The sequence below is a fragment of the Schistocerca gregaria genome, chromosome X, assembly GCF_023897955.1.
Source record: "Schistocerca gregaria isolate iqSchGreg1 chromosome X, iqSchGreg1.2, whole genome shotgun sequence".
NCBI classification, from domain to species: domain Eukaryota; kingdom Metazoa; phylum Arthropoda; class Insecta; order Orthoptera; family Acrididae; genus Schistocerca; species Schistocerca gregaria.
In genome coordinates this window covers 450,470,476-450,487,720 of record NC_064931.1, presented here as the reverse complement: position 1 = coordinate 450,487,720, position 17,245 = coordinate 450,470,476, and the positions used below count along the sequence as shown (strand labels likewise).

At 40.8% G+C, this 17,245-nt stretch overlaps 1 long non-coding RNA gene across 1 annotated transcript in view; it reads right to left on the bottom strand.

Annotated features, from left to right (window-relative positions):
* Nucleotides 1-2,966: 2,966 nt before the first annotated feature.
* Nucleotides 2,967-17,245, bottom strand: part of LOC126297393 (uncharacterized) — a 72,956-nt gene continuing 58,677 nt past the window's right edge. The window contains exons 2-3 of the long non-coding RNA XR_007552514.1: nucleotides 7,418-7,521; nucleotides 2,967-3,061 (exon numbers count right to left, since the gene is read on the bottom strand). This is a non-coding gene — a long non-coding RNA (uncharacterized LOC126297393). The remainder of the gene's footprint in view (nucleotides 3,062-7,417; nucleotides 7,522-17,245) is intronic.

Sequence of the window (17,245 nt, the reverse complement as noted above, 5' to 3'; positions counted from 1 at the left end):
GTTGCTCTTAGCACGCACTATTCGATGATGTAGTAGGAAATTTGTGGTACTAATAGAAGTACCCTCTGCCACACACCGTAAGGTAACTATGGAGTATAGACGTAGACGAAGGATGACAGAGCTAAGACACCCACCGATGACCGGTTCAAAATGGTTCAAATGGCTCTGAGCACTATGGGACTCAACTGCTGTGGTCATCAGTCCCCTAGAACTTCAGAACTACTTAAACCTAACTAACCTAAGGACGTCACACACACCCATGCCCGAGGCAAGACTCGAACCTGCGACCGTAGCAGCAGCGCGGCTCCGGACTGGAGCGCCTAGAACCGCACGGCCACCGCGGCCGGCACACCGATGACGGACTTAGCTGTTATGTACCTGAAACAGTACAAGCCCTATCCCGATTAAGGTCTGCCATCTTTTGCTTCATCCATAGGAAAGCTGGCACTAATCGAGTAAAGTTTGCAGAAGGCTTCACGAAGTTGGTATGAACGCTCAGCGAGCAGCCAAGTGTGTGTGTGTGTGTGTGTGTGTGTGTGTGTGTGTGTGTGTGTGTGTGTGTGTGTATGCCGCAGGACACAGTCTTTGCAATAGCCAGCCCAACATGTTTCATAGACGGCAGATCAGTGGAGTACCATTTTATTCCATTTTCAGCTTAATTTATTGAGGAAGGATGAATAATTGGGGTTTAATATCCCGTCGACAGGGAGGTCATTAGCGTCGGTAGTTTGCTGAGTGACAGTATACACTATCTTATCAAAAGTATCCGAACACCTATTTATAATGCTGAACTGACCGCCAGACATCGCAAGAGGCTGATGCGCCAGTAAAAAAGGAAGCGGGGAATATTGCACTGTCAGTAGAGAAGCAGAAACAGCAGAATGGGTAGGTCTGGAGAGCTCAGTGATTTCGAACGTGGATTAGTCATTCGATATCCCCTGAGTAACAAATCCAAGTCTCGATTTTATTTCATTTATTACGTTCGCGGTGTTGCTGATTCATTGGTTCTCAAACAGTTCTTCTGTCATGCGCAGCTATTTTTAACACAAGCGAACTCTATGCTGTGTAGCATTTCATTGCGACATACTTTTAAAAAAGTTCATGGTGGTATGTTCCGTCTTTGCAAATAAATGAAAGGCAGTTTGTTTTTTTGACATACGCGTTTAATTTCGTTTACGTGTGAAACATATCCAGCGGCGCTTGTTTTCATACATACACTATTAAATGGCTCTGAACACTATGGTACTTAACATCTGAGGTCACCAGTCCCCTAGAACTTAGAACTACTTAAACCTAACTAACCTAAGGACATCACACACATCCATGCCCGAAGCAGGATTCGAACCTACGACCGTAGAGGTCGCGCGGTTCCAGACTGAAGCGCCTAGAACCGCTCGGTCACGCAGGCCGACCGTACACTATTTGCCATTTCAAATTGCTACAGCAAGAAGAAATGCAGATGATAAACGGGTATTCATTGGACAAATATATTATACTAGAACTGACATGTGATTACATTTTCACCCAATTTGGGTGCATAGTTCCTGAGAAATCAGTATCCAGAACAACCACCTCTGACCGTAACAACGGCCTTGATACTCCTGGTCATTGAGTCAAACAGAGCTTGGATGGCGTGTACAAGTAGAGCTGCTCATGCAGCTTCAACACGATACCACAGTTCATCAAAAGTAGTGACTGGCGCATTGTGACTAGCCAGTTGCTCGGCCACCATTGACCAGACGTTTTCAGTTGGTGAGCGGTCTGGAGAATGTGCTGGCCAGAGCAGCAGTCGAACATTTTCTGTATCCAGAAAGGCCCGCACAGGACCTGCAACATGCGGTCGTGCATTATCCTGCTGAAAGGTAGGGTTTCGCAAGGATCAAATGAAGGGTAGATCCACGGGTCGTAACACATCTGAAATGTGACGTCCACTGTTCAAAGTGCCGTCAATGCGAACAAGAGGTGACCGAGACGTGTAACCAATGGCACCCCATACCATCACGCCGGGTGATACGCCAGTATGGCGATGACGAATACACGCTTCCAATGTGCGTTCACCGCGATGTCGCCAAACACGGATGGGACCATCATGATGCTGTAAACAGAACCTGGATTCATCCGAAAAAATGACGTTCTGCCATTCGTGCACCCAGGTTCGTCGTTGAGTACGCCATCGCAGGCGCTCCTGTCTGTGATGCAGCGTCGAGGGTAACCGCAGCCATAGTCTCCGAGCTGGTAGTCCATGCTGCTGCAAACGTCGTCGAACTGTTCGTGCAGATGGTTGTTGTCTTTCAAACGTCCCCATCTGCTGATTCAGGGATCGAGACGTTGCTGCACGATCCGTTACAGCCGTGCGGATAAGATGCCTGTCATCTCGACTGCTAGTGATACGAGGCCGTTGGGATCCGGCAAGGCGTTCCGTATTACCCTCCTGAACCCACCGATTCCATATTGTGCTAACAGTCATTGGATCTCGACCAACACGAGCAGCAATGTCGCGATTCGATAAACCGCAATCGCGATAGGCTGCAATCCGACGCTTATCAAAGTCGGAAACGTGATGGTACGCATTTCTCCTCCTTACACGAGGCATCACAGCAACGTTTCACCAGGCAACGCCGGTCAACTGCTGTTTGTGTATGAGAAATCGGTTGGAAACTTTCCTCATGTCAGCACGTTGTAGGTGTCGCCACCGGAGCCAACCTTGTATGAATGCTCTGGAAAGCTAATCATTTGTATATCACAGCATCTTCTTCCTGTCGGTTAAATTTCGCGTTTGTAGCACGTCATCTTCGTGGTGAAGCAATTTTAATGGCCAGTAGTGTATAATAAATGCATTACCTATTTGTTACAACTATGTTAATATGTCGCACTTTCTCATCTTACTCTCGTGGTTTTCAGCTTAGAAACAACTCTTACAGCACAAGATTCGTGAGATTGAATTATCGTTTGGTGTTACTTACGATTCCAATGTTGCCAGCTCAAGTGTGTCATCCTGTAGATGAATTCTCTAGGTCTTCATACTCCAGATGACCGGTTTTCGGCGTTTTCTCGCCCACACCTGAAAAACAAGAGAGTGACATGAGAAAACCTTAACATATTAGCATTGTATTGCATTGAACTGGGGACCCAGAAACGACGGAGAAGCTTCGTCCCCTCCGTGGTACACAACCACACAACAGGGTAAGCAGTCCAGTCAGCCCACCGCCGCCCCACACCGAACCTAGTGTTATTGTGCGGTTAGGCCCCCAGTATATATGTATATAGTGCAGGCCACTGGATATGCTTTATAATTAAATGAAGCGTATGGCAAAAAATAAAACTGCCTTTCATTTAGTTGGGCAGACGGACATTTCAACCCTTCTAAAGCTGCCTTAGTCAATTGTTGATGATGTAACTGCGAAGGAATAACCACGGTAAAACAAAGGCCAGGGACCATCGAATATTGCGGAGGGTGCTTGTAAAAAATCACATGAAATCAGCTAAATGAATCACTTTTAAGTTCCAAAGTGCTACTAACGGTACACCTAGCCCAGTGACTTTGCACAGGGAGTCAAAAGGAATGGGGTACAGTGGTCGAGAAGGTCGTCATAAGCCACACTTTCTGTAGTCAATGAAATGTAGAGAGCGACGCCATGGAAGGGTATGGATTTCGGCGAATGCCTGGAGTGTGTTACCTGCCTTCGTGTGTAGTACCAGCAACTGAGTTCGGAGGAGGTGGTGTTATGGTATGAGTGTGTTTTTCGTGGTTACGGTGCGGTCCCCTTACTGTGCTTAAGAAAACGCTAAAAACACAAGCATATGAAAACATATTTCCGCTGTAGGTACTGCGTGTAGCAGAGAAACATTTCACAGACGATAATTGTATGACCAAGACAATGCACTCTGAGATAAAGCATGTGTGTAAGGCAGTGATTTGAGGACAATAATGTTCCTGAAATGGACCGGCCTGCGCAGACTCCCGGCCTGAACCCAATGAGTTAGGACGTGGACTTCGCCCTAGACCCCAGAGTCCAACATCACTGCTTTTCTGGTTTCGGCTCTTCAGGAAAAATGGACTGCCATTCCTCCATCAAAATTCAGACACCTCACTGAAATTGTCCCCAGCCGGGATCACCCTGTCATAAAGGCGAAGGGCCGACACACCCCATATTAATGTCCACTAAGCATGTCCGGAGACTTTTGATGAAGTAGCGTATATTTTTAGATATAAAAAGCATATAGAAACCTTTATCAATCATTACACACCCGTTCGGACGAATCAGTGTCTCTTTTTGGGGTCGTACGTCTCTAGTATACATTCTGTAATTCACTGCACAATTACAGCTGCGTAGGGCTACCGACGTGACCTCCCTGTTCCGGTGAAACAGGTGATAATTTGATTCTTGTGGCTCATCATTACAGAAAGGCCTCGTCTCACGGGCAATATTTTCAACAGCAACAATTCAGTACATAGAGTAGCCAGCTCGATTTCTAGTCCTGAATCCCATAGCGCACGTTTGAGGCGCTGCTGGAAGCGTGTTGCTGCTTGCAGTCGTCGTTCCCAAACGGTGGTCTCGCTGGGAGCCACAATATTTGACAGCATCACACATCGCTATATCACAGTCCGAATTGACGTTATTTGTAATAGACCAAACTAAAACATTCATTTTGCACGTTCAAACCTGTCCTAATTTCGTCCATAAACTCTTTGCCTGAACAGTGTTTTCATATTTAAATTATACCGTGCTGGGCTAATTTCATCACATAACTTTTTGATTTACAGTTTTTTGTGATTTTTGGAAAACTATTGTATGTAGAGAGAGCAAAAAAATTCCTTTCACGTGTTCTTGAGCCACTCTCGACTTTACCTGTGTTCCTGAATACCCTCTGCGCCCAGGATAACGTAGTATGGTACTCTCTGTCCACAAACAACTCTTCTATCCGATAACGTATTTGCAAAAATACTTTACTTGCTTGTATCTTTATTATCAGTCGACAAATGGGAATACGTCGCAGGCCATCACGCTTTTGCACCATTACAAAGACAGGTTCTGGGCACCTTTGAGCTAAACTTGACACTTCTGAGAAATAATGAGGAAAAACAGTGGATTTTAAAAAAAGTGACCCTTAAATTATTTCAGCAATGTAATTTATGTTTTCCCTGATTTCCCCAAATCGCTTGTCGCTAGGGTATTTTAGAAAACCTTACGGCCTATGTTTTTCTATGTCCTTAACCATATCCATCTTCTGCACCATCCCTAATTATTCAGACGTCGATAGGATGTTAAAGGTAGAACTTTCCGAACTTCCTTCTCTTCCATTACAGATACAGCTATTCTAGCAATGTCTGATATTCAGGTCGTTCAAAACTAATGCTTACCCTGTTTTAATCTTAATAAATGTAACACAAACGTCAAGTTCCGAGAACCCTGCCTGTGTGCAGAAGACGTTACGTTTACAAACTTTCAGCGTAGCTGAATCAACAACAATACATCGTCTTAAACTCTGTAGAATAGAATACTGGAGTTACAATTTCTGAGCGAGCATATTCACAGGTGGTTATAGTTGCGTCTGTTATGGCATTCAGAGCCACTAAATTCTTAGGGAACGGATGTCTTAGTATAACACCCGTCACAAACCTAAAGAGACGGTATACCATGATGGACGTAACTGAGACAGGTTGGGAATGTATTCTCATGGATATTACAGCTGCTGTTTGTCACTGTTTTGTTGTACTGGAAACGATGTGTTGGTGGTCATGGTTGGTATTTCTTATTTCAGTAATGGACACGTTTGTGGTATACATGTGTTTGATGCTTCTTGTTATTTGTCGTCTGACTGTTACAATTCAAAGAATGGTAAAAGTTAACTTGGAGTACCGGTGAATGCTTTACGTATCCTCTTAGTCAACTTGACCGTTGACATTCATAATCCTGCCTTACGGCCAGATTTGAACACACTATAAATATAATACAAAATTAAAGTGGTTTTTCGAGCTGGCGATGAAAAAGTCAGATTTTAAGTAAATTACCAACTTATTTTACTACATTTTTCCCTTTTACAATAACATACTTAATCAAAAAACTTTCCAATGAGTAAATTCCATCCTTAAATTGAGATTGTGGATGATCTACTAAATATCTATTGACGACTGCTGTAAGCTTTTCATTCGACTCCAAACATTCTCCACCCACAAACTTCTTTTGGAAAATGAACAGATGATAGGGGTGCCAAATCTGGAGAATGTGGTGGATGTTCCAAAAATTTACACTTGAAAACGCTCAGTTTTGTATCTCCCTAAGTAGATGCATTGTCCTGATGAAAGACGGTTGTTTCTACATTTGCCATCTAGGTCCCTTTTTATCCGCACAATTAATTTATCATCAATGTGGTCCAGAAGGTTTCGTAATATTCACCAGTGCTCGCCTAGCCCTTTGTGAAGCATTAATAAACGGCAGTTCCTCTTGCATTCAAGATAAACCTGGTCATAACAATTCTGTTATGTGACATTTACTTCGTCTGTATGAGTACTGGACCATCTACTTTCATCTTTGGTTTAATTTCTTCTTCGTTTCCGTTACTAACTATCATCAATTATACACGAAAACTTCCCTTGAAATTTATCACCAACCATATTTTGATGCAGAAGCTCTCTCGACTGGAAAAAACTAATGAAAACAAACCGGTATTCGGACAACGATACTCGGCAATAAACACCCACTGTTTTACGTCGGTGTGCTTTATGTATGCACATCTCAAGATGGCACGATCTACAATGTAGTAATCCCTACGACCTATCACGGCTCTTCTATTTCTTGGAATGTCTTTCTATTGTTTATAAAGGACAACCTCAGGAAAAGAATGTCATCAACCACGATAACAAACAAGAATAACGGTAGTAATAATAAAGGAAGTGCGCCGAACAGCAGCTGTGCAGTAGGTCTCCAGAGCCAGCTCTCTACTGCGACGCAGCTCTGCTTAAGCTTTTTATCGTCCCCTCTATGCTTGACAGAAGGCAATCATTTCGTTTGCAGCCATTAATTTTAAGTAGCGAGGAGTCCGGTTACCGAGTAGCCATGTACGCCGCATCAGACGTGCTACGTTTCGCGCATGCGAGTGCACACACGGAACTACCAAGACATAAAATACAACTACCTTGGTGTACATTCTCTTTTTTTGTAATATAGTCTGAAAGTGTTATACTGAGATAAGGAAGGCATACATGTTTTCTGAGTCATGTTTCATTGTAAATAATTGTACGACAGTATACTGTGGACGAAGAAAATTTCTGAAACATTTCCGCTTACTGTACCTCATAATTTCAAGGCGTCATTGTTGCAGGGAAAACAGTTACATTACTGTTCACGAACATGAATCTTAAAGTGATATAAAAGTTTACCAGATTTTCCGCCAGCAGCTGAAGAGGTGCAAATACCTGACGAATGTCGAGATTAGTTGTCTTCTTCTTTCCAGTGAAACGTGAGACACTGCGATCAGCTTTGTGCCTCGGTCATCTCATGGGTTCCGTACAGGGTTCAACTGAAAATAGGCAGCAATAGTTACGGAGAGATGAAGAGGCTTGCACAGGAAAGACTAGCGTCAAGAGCTGCACCAACCAGTCTACCGACTGAAGACCACAACAATTTTCATCTCAAAGTATCAACAATACAGAACATCCCATATAATGTGTGATTCTTGAGTTTCTCCCGGCGTATTTGATAATCAAAATATCCACGAGAGTACTGCTGGTCTACAATGTCCAACGGGCACAATATTTCGGCGATCATACATGTCCCATATAATGTGTTTTATATATTGAAATCTTTGTCTGTATTTAGGGTATTCCTTATACTTTATTGTTTATTTCACATACAAAAAACAATAGAGGTTGTGAGATATAGCTCTCCTTAACATGAACGTTCCTTCTTTCATCTTTCAAGTCCAACACTCCGTCTTGGATTTTGAAGATTTAATATACTAAATATTTGTCTCCATTCTTCCCAGGGTTTAGAACGTCACATTCCGCCTTGTACTGTCTAAAGTTTTGATTTTTTAATGTTTTTCTTTGCATTATTACAGGCACGGTCAAACCCGCTTCTTTTCTACCTCAACCTTTCCTACAACAAAGCCGGTCGGTGTGGCCGAGCGGTTCTAGGCGCTTCAGTCTGGAACAGCGCGACCGCTACGGTCGCAGGTTCGAATCCTCCTTCGGGAATGGATGTGTGTGATGTCCCTAGGTTAGTTAGGTTTAAGTAGTTCTAAGTTATAGGGGACTGATGACCTTAGATGTTAAGTCCCATAGTGCTCAGAGCCATTTGAACCATTTCAACCTACAACAAAACATTTAGGGTGTTATTGTAATCAACAGTTCGAAAGCCACATATGTCAGACTTATGTGTCATCGTTCTTCAATCCAAGCTAGTGCACCATCTCTAAAGACCTCTTTGCAGACGAGTCGTTAAGACTAACCTTCCTCCCTTTGTAACACAAAACCTTTTGAGGTGAATTGTCAGGAGTCTGGCTACGGAAAAAGTGAGCGACCATACTACATATCAGTGTAAAATGGTTTGCTTCTTACACAGATCGTATGTATTTTGTCAAACTTCGTAATACAATATGCAAAAGTGACAGAAAAATAACGCAAAACTTATTTTATACTTTGAGAGCAGAAGCAGACAAGTGTAGGGCATGACTTGAACGGTTCAATAATGAACTGAAGTATTTCAAAAACGTATGGGATAAAGTAGCCGTTGTTGATTGAAGCAGATTTTTATTTTATTATAAAAAATGGAGGCAAAATGTTGAAACGCCGTAGGAAAGCTAATAAGGTAACATTTCCTCTGGCCGTACATAGATTAAGCTCCTAATGCGAGGGTTGGAACTTCAACAGCGGCAACTATTTATTTACAACTTATAAAAAATAGATAAAATTTCAAATTTTACTGTTCTTCAGAGCAGCCCCAGCGTTGTTTATAGCCTGTTGCCAGCAATGTGCAAGTTTTAGGATACTCGTTGCAGCGCCAGTTGTATTGATAGTTCGAGTGGCGCCGTCTATTGCGCGATGAATCTCTGTAACAGTTTTGCAGTGAACGCCACGAAGTGCTTCGTTCATCTTAATTGCTCGATGAATCTCTTTAACAGTTTTGCAGTGAACGCCACGAAGTGCTTCGTTCATCTTAGGAACCAAGTTGAAGTCACAAGGGCTAATGTCCGGGGAGTGTGTTGGGTGGTACGGCACTTCCCAGCGCCATCCATCGAACAAATTAGTCATAAATTGCGCCACATGCTCCAGAACTCTGTCATGCAAAATGATAGGCGATTCCTGCAGAAAGTGTTGCCGTTTATTAGATGATGTCTAACTAGATACCACTAATATTTTCTAGGGAATCGACACCGGACGCGGTGGCCGTGCGTTTCTAGGCGCTTCAGTCCGGAACCGCGAGACTGTTACGGTCGCAGGTTCGAATCCTGCCTCGGGCATGGATGGATGTGATGTCCTTAGGTTAGTTAGGTTTAAGTAGCTCTAAGTTCTAGGGGACTGATGACCTCAGATGTTAAGTCCCATAGTGCTCAGAGCCATTTGAGCCATTTTTAGGGAATCAACCTGTTAAATACAGCCTAAAAAATAACGGACCAATCTCATCAATTTCTCTTCTGCGAACGTTTAATTTTTGTGGTTGTAAACTATCGTTACTATTCCTATCTTAGGCTACAAAAAGTAATCGTCACACTTCTTTCACTCTGTGTTCAAAAGAACATCCTAGGTTCTGGACTTTTAGAGGAGGAGGTGGAGTACCAAAATATTTGACGGTTCTTCTAGCAAAATAAATCACTGCTTTGTTCAGTTCACATGATGCTGAAATTGGCCCATTTAGAAAATACGTCACGCTTTGCCTAGATGTAGAAAATCTTCAATTAAAAATAATTTTTCCTCCTCCGTTCATAGAATCAATCAGATACTAAAAGTAGAAAGCAGTGAACGAGTATATCAACAGTGACAATGATACACATCTATCTTTGATGAGATGAGCTTTATAAACTACGTCGTTTCAGCCAATGTCTCCGCTATATGCTCCACGAAATACTACGAAGTCTTGTAAGAGATTGAGGAAATGTAATAATTTTTTCATAATGCGGGGCCGCAGTCATAATATAATTATTTAAAGTCAGTGCCGCCATTAGACTGTTGTTTATTTACAGTGTTACATTTACACTTACACAATCATTATTTCGGCTTCAGAGTGCCATTATCAAGTGTTTTAAGTGTTATAAATTGCCTACGATGACATACTGACGTATTAAAATACACTGTTAGACACACTGTCTAAGTGTCGATATTTCTGGCAGAGCCTACTGACTTGTTTCATTACTGAGTGCACCATCTTGACTCAAGATCTTGACTCGTACTCAGTAATGAAACAAAGCACAAGGCTCTGCCAGAAATATCGACTCTTAGACACCACTGCTCTCCATTTCAACTATGGATGTACGAAGAACTTAGACAATGTGTCTAATAGTGTATTTTAGTACGACAGTATGCCTTCTTAGGCATTTTATAACACTTAAAACACTTGATAATGGCACTTCGAAGCCGAAATCATGATTGTGTAAGTGTAAATGTAGCACTGTAAATAAACAACAGTCTAATAGCTGCAATGGCTTTAAAGAAATTGAGGAAGTGCTTTCGTAACTTTTGTAAAAATGGATATCGTCAATTCTGTAGTAATGTACTTACTTTATTCTTAATTGTGAGTAAAGTCACAGGAGCGAGTACTGAAAGTGTCGTTGGTACATCGTAAAAAATAACTGTTAAGGCTAAAATAAAAATAAGAACAACCTGAACAGCAACCAGAGGAAAAAAAGTGTTATCTGGAAGTAATTTTGAGACTGATCCGCAGGAATAAAGCTAGGCTAGCTTTAATCAGTTGAAAGTGATTGTATGGAGGGAACTGTTTTATCGTCTTCATTCCCGCCTGCAAAGAGACAGTAATTTGATTTATGATTATGCTTTTGTTGTGGGTACATCGATTTGGAATAAAAAGAGGTAAGTATGGTTAGCTACAGCTGCACGTGCTACGAAACCGACATAAATGCAAAAATTCTAAAATAAGGTACATCTATTTGCCGAGAATGTTTGTCGTTTGCGCACTCAGTTAGCAAAAAGCAAGGGCAGACGTTTTAAAAATAAAATGTTAGGAAGCAGCACAAAATATTTAGATTGTGAGTGACATTTGCCACTAATACACTACTCATATCTTCGGCAGTTGCTCCTAGATCCCGCAGAAAACTAGAGGTTTGAAGGAATTAGACTCTGATTCGATTTCCGTTGTTTTAGCCTCATACTCGTCCTCAATGTTGCACCCAATACCCTCATACAAGAGAATATTTGCCAAATTTCGTACTTTTTGTATAATGATTGTTTCTGAACATAAACACTGTGATACCATATCACGGGTACATAGTAATCGATCTTATACTACAAGAACAAGCTCGCAGTGCGAATACAGAAAATACAGAAACATCGTAAGCCAACAAGTCACAAGAACTGTTTTTAGCTGGAAAAGCTAACACAAACCTGTATGATGACAACACAACCTAAGACTAATTTTGTAAGAAACGTGTAGTTTCAGGCCATTGATGGTTTTGGGACAAAATGCCAAACGAATCTCGTATAAATATACATCGCATTTTTAAAACGACTTTTGCGTGGGATAACGGCGAACATGAAAAGAACACAAATGTCAAAGGCTAAGTGGAGTCCTCATAAGAATAACTGATCACATGTGGATCGAGAGAAATGGGAGAGGAAACACGAAGAGATTGTCAAATAATTATCTAATAGCATTTATATGAACAACAGCTACGGTTTATTCTGTACCACGCTGCTAAAAACACTTGCTACTATGACTCGTTATAGCAATCACTGCCCAACAACGAAAATCTTTCGGGCTCAAAAAGAGCTTAAACTCGTATATTTGTACCTGCTGAATTCAAAAAACGCCGAAAAAATGACCGATAAGCTCTTGCTTTTGAGATACAACGAAATGCCTTTTTTTTTAGATCTGCATTCTTAGTTTTGGGGTAATTTGGTTGTCACACGCGTTAAATGACAAAAGGCAGCGTCTTCCTGCTATTTTTATTATTACTGTCGCTCTGAATGTGAAGTTAATATTGTTTGTGTAACAATTAGTGCAGAATTTCTGGTTTTCGATTGCTTTTGAAATGTAAAATTCGTTAAATCAAAATGCCACGAAAACGTACAGTCAGTCAATAACTTTTTTTTACATTTGTGATGAAATAACATTTTCGTCACAGACACGCAATCTGACGCCTCTTGTGAAAACTGCCCTTCAGCATTATTTTGCATGAAGTAGGGCACCACGGCAAGGCATGGGCTCAGCACATATGTTGCAGTCTTGTGCGGCTGTACTAAGAAAAATAGATAAATAAATAAATAAATAAATAAAACGGTATGGCATTTTCTGTGCCTACGTTTCGCGGTAGCCTACAAACCCCCTAAGATAAATGCCATTTCTGCTTGACTCCACCAGCAAGTGTAGGGTTGTCAATGAAGAAAAGGTGAACAGTTTAATAACCTAATCTTCTATCTTCTATTCGACATATACCATATTCAGATAGATTACCAGTTCCTACTTCACCCCAAAATTATATGTTTGAAGTACAAAATGAAGACAGTGTGGAAGAAGAAGAACATAACTAGCCTTCCACATCACTTGAATCCGATTTTGATTCAAAAGATGATAAACCGCACACATCAAACGGAGTTGAGTGATATCATTCGAGAGCTATATTTGACAAAGCATGAGGCTGAGCTTCTAGGGTCAAGACCACATAACTGGAATCTTCGTCTATGTGAAGTCAGGGTCTCAGAGTGCAGAAATAGTCGTAGGAATCTTATTCCTTTTTTTTAATCTGCACATGATTAGCTGATTGGAGGCTGTTTATAGACTCATCCAAGAGGCTTAGTTTGAAAGCTGCATTACTTCACAATGGAAACGCTTTTCCTTCTATTCCCGTTCGTCATACAGTTCATGTGGAGGAGACCTATGCCAACATTGCAGTCCTCCTCGACTTAATCAAATATGCTGAACGCAAGTGGAAAATCTGTGGCGATCTAAAAGTCATCGCTGTACCTTTATGTAACTAACATATACCATACACTAATCACTGTCACTTTTTATGTGTGTGGGACAGTAAGGATAGCAAATCACATTATATTCAAGCAGCCTGGCTGCAGGAAATCTTAACTCTAGCGAGAAAAATATTATTACCGAGCCTCTCGTGGACCCTAAAATGTTCTTCCACCCTTTTATATAAAGCTGAGTTTGATGAAAAATTTAGTATGAACTGAAAAGAACAGACATTTACTGAAGAGATAAATATACTACATTTAGTGATACAAAAGTTAAGGAACATTTTTTGTTGGGCTACAAATTCGACAAATTGTAAATTATTCTACGTATTACCGAGTTTTGGAGGGGAAAGATTCCTTATAGCCAATCATTCAAGGATTTTTAGGTAACAGAGAAATGAAAACTACGGTCAGTTGGTCACAGGATTTCTGTAAAAATACCATGGACTAGGATGCAACATGTCTCTATAATTTCATTTTCTTCACACACATCTAGGTTTTTTCCCTTCTAGTTGTGTAGATGTCACTGATGAACACGAAGAAAGATTTCATCAGAATTTTTCTGTAATAGAAAAAAGATATCAGGGCCGTTGGAATGAAATAATGCTTGCGGATTACTACTCGTCCGTGTGTAGGGTTTTTCCAGAACTGACAATAAGCAAGCAAAAAGACAACGATTTCATAAAGACCCAACCAATTGCTAGAATTCTTCCATCCATTTAGAGCTATTAGAATGTAACTGTCACTAAAAAATGTTAAATGGATTTTCAGTGTTGTTGGCACGTGTAATTAAAATCTATCGTTTTCTCTTAATTCGTTGAAATAAAATATTACCACCTGTTGTATATCACAGAAAACAGAGCTAATAAGTTTTTTCTTTGTCATATTCGTTTTTTCGCTTCAAAATTAGTTGGATTAGACACAAGCAATGGAAGAAACGTCCAAAATTTTTTGTTGGGCAGTTTAATCTAATAAGGATAATGATGGAGCAACGTGCGAATCTTCTTTTCTGTTGTATTAAGAACGTAAACTTGATGTGAACAAACTGTGGAGAACCTACGTGATCGAAAACAAAGCATCTCTGTATTCTTAACGACGTGTTGATGTAACATCTGCGGATGTACGAAGCACAGCCCTACCAAGCGAAGTATCCGTCTGATGATGAGGGTAGTGCTCTGCCCTTCTGTTCTTTACGTGAAAACAGATGCAGCTATTAATGTACTGAGGATACTCAGAAAAGATACTCCGAACCACGGTTTGTGAATAACTGCAGCCCCAAGGGCGGAAAGTATCACTGAAAGTAGCGTTATATCTCAGATAAAGTGCATGATAATACACAAATGATAGAGATTCTACATCTACATAGATACTCTGTAAATCACATTTAAGTGCTTGGCAGAGGGTTCATCGAACCATCTTCACAATAACTCTCTCTTATTCCAATGTCGTACAACGCGCGAAAAAAGCTCACACCTATATCTTTCCGTGCGAGCTCTGTCTTCCCTTATTTTGTTGCGATGATCGTTTCTCCCTATGTAGGTCGGCGTCAACAACATATTTTTACATTCGGAGGAGAAAGATGGTGATTGAAATTTCGTGAGAAGATTCTGCCGCAATGAAAAACGCCTTTGTTTTAATTATGTCCACCCCTAATCCTGTATCATTTCAGTGACGCTCTCTCCCCTATTTCACGATAATACGAAACGTGCTGCTCTTCTTTGAACTTTCTCGATGTACTCCGTCAGCAGCATTCTAAAAGAGGACGGACAAGCGTAGTGTAGGCAATCTCCTTACTAGATCTGTTACATTTTCTAAGTGTCCCGCCAATAAAACGCAGTTTTTGGTTAGCCTTCCCCACAACATTATCTATGTGTTCCTTCCAGTTTAAGTTGTTCGTAGTTGTAATTCCTAGGTATTTAGTTGAATTTACGATCTTTAGATTTGGCTCATTTATCGCCTAACCGAAGTTTAACCGACTCCTTGTAGCGCTCATGTGGATGACCTTACACTTTTCGTTATTTCGGGTCAACTGCCAATTTTTGCACCATACAGATAGCTCTCCTAAATCGTTTTGATCTTCTGATGACTTTACTAGACGATGAACGACAGCGTCATCTGCGAACAACCTAAAACGGCTTCTCAGATTGTCTCCTAAATCGTTTATATACAGAAGGGACAGCAAAGGGCCTATAAAACTACCTTGGGGAACGACAGAAATCTCTGCTGTTTTGCTCGATGACTTTCCGTCAGTTACTACGAACTGTGACATTTCTGACAGGAAATCACGAACCCAGGCACATAACTGAGACAATATTCCATAAGCAAGCAGTTTCACTACAAGCCACTTGTGCGATGCAGTGTCAAAAGCCTTCTGGAAATCTAGAAATATGGAATCAATTTAAAATCCCTTGTCAGTAACACTCGACAATTTGTGTGAGTAAAGAGCCAGTTGTGTTTAAAAAAAACCGATGTTTTCTAAATCCCTTTTGACTGTGTGTCAATAGACCGTTCTCTTCAAGGTAATTCATAATTTTCGAACACAATATATGTTCCTGAATCCTGCTGAATATCGACGTTAATGATATAGGCGTGTAATTTGGTGGACTACTCCTACTACCTTTCTTGAATATTGGTGTGACCTGTGCAACTTTCCAGTCTTTGGCTACGGATCTTTTGTCGAGCGAACGGTTGTATATTATTGTTAACTATGGAGCTATTGTATCAGCATACTCTGAAAGGAACCGAACTGGTATACAGTCTGGACCGGAAGACATGCTTCTGTTAAGCGATTTAAGTTGCTTCACTACACCCAGGAGATCTAATTCTGCGTTATTGATGTTGGCAGGTGTTCTTGATTTTAGTTCTGGAACATTTACTTCGTCTTCTTTGGTGAAGGAATTTCGAAAGGCTGTGTTTAGTAACTTTGCCGTATTTGAACTTAGAAAACCGACTCTGGCATTTACTGACGTCTAATGGACTTGGATAAATTTAGCAAACGTTTTTGGTAAGAGCTACTGTGGAATTACTGTTGCAAAGCTCAAAAAGCATAGATGCAGCATATGTTCCACTTCTAGTATTTGCCTGACCATTTCACCATACATGCAAAAAAATTAACATTATTTACGAGTAAACAAGTCACTCTAACCTTAACATGTCTTTGACACTACTTTGAAGTACCCAGTGAGCTGATATCCCCCTACTATTATTCTCTTCTCCTGAGAATGTATTCTTATGGAGAAGCTAAAAATACGTCTAAGACATATAGCGCATCAGATAGTTACAAAATGCACAGTTGTTCTTCCAGAGACACCCTTGTAATCCAGAGATTTTTCGAAGATGTTTAAAGCACGTGGCGAAGTTCAAGTGCAGTTACAAAAGAAGAGAGTTAAATAAAATTCTAACCGTGTTTCCAATCAAAAATTCGTCCTGCTTATGCAGTGACGAGTTGAATGTTAGGAGGCACGGTCATATACGATAGTTAATTAAAAAGTCCGTGAATTTGATATGCTAATCTGTACGTGCAGTTACCAAAGAAGAGAGTTAAATAAAATTCTAACCGTGTTTCCAATCAAAGATTCGTTCTGCTTATGCAGTGACAGGTTGAATGTTAGGAGACACAGTCGTATACGATAGTTAATTAAAAAGTCAATGAATTTAATCTGCTAATCTGTACGTTAAAAGTAATTTCACCCAGTACAGATGAAGCCACCGATAGCTTGCCCAAGTCGAGGACTTTCGAACGGATTGGACAGAGCAATTTTCATGATCCCAATCACTTAATTCATAAAATACACAGGATGACGTTAATTAGTAGAAGTTCTAGAGACCGTTAGCTTCAAATTCAAACGAAGGCAACGGACAATTTAATCTGATGACAGGGGAAACAGTGACAGGAAGAGCTCATTTATTTCTTGCAATTCAATTCGCAAAGTACAAACATCTACACACTTTCCATGGTCAGAGCGGACACAAAAATTCAACTAAATAAGCAGATCTCAATTCGCAACAGTCACTGTTTATTTAGCAAGGAAACTGTCGTGACGATAAGAGATATTCGAGGCTTCGAGCCCACACGGAGACTTACCAGCCGTCGTCCTTCCCGTGAACCAC